The following is a 488-nucleotide window of genomic DNA, read 5'->3' on the forward strand; positions in this document are numbered from 1 at the left end:
TTGGATGCCATAAATGGTTATGGAAAAACAAAAAGCAATGCTTTTACCACACCAAACTTAAAATGTTTGCTCGTCCTCGAGCAAAAGAAGAAAGAAGAGAGTAGAAGAAGAAGAAATAGAGGAGATGGAGATGGCCTTGTGGTTTGGCCAAAAGGGGGGAGAAGTAGTGTTTAGGTTGTGTGAAAATGAAGGAGTAAAGAAGGGTATATATAGGAGTGGGGGGAGGGTTATGGTTCGGTCATGTATGGGTGGGTTTGGGAGGGAAAGTGGTTTGAATTTGAATGGTGGGGTAGGTGGGGTTTTATGAAGGATGGATGTGAGTGGTGAAGAGAGAGATGGGATTTGATAGGTGAAGGGTTTTTGGGGAAGAGGTGTTGAGGTGATTGGTGAATGGGTGAAGAAGAAGAGAGAGAGTGGTGGGGTTGGTGGGGATCATGTGGGGTCCACAGATCCTGAGGTGTCAAGGAAAAGTCATCCCTGCACCAAGT

The sequence above is a fragment of the Arachis duranensis genome, chromosome 2, assembly GCF_000817695.3.
Source record: "Arachis duranensis cultivar V14167 chromosome 2, aradu.V14167.gnm2.J7QH, whole genome shotgun sequence".
Lineage (NCBI taxonomy): Eukaryota > Viridiplantae > Streptophyta > Magnoliopsida > Fabales > Fabaceae > Arachis > Arachis duranensis.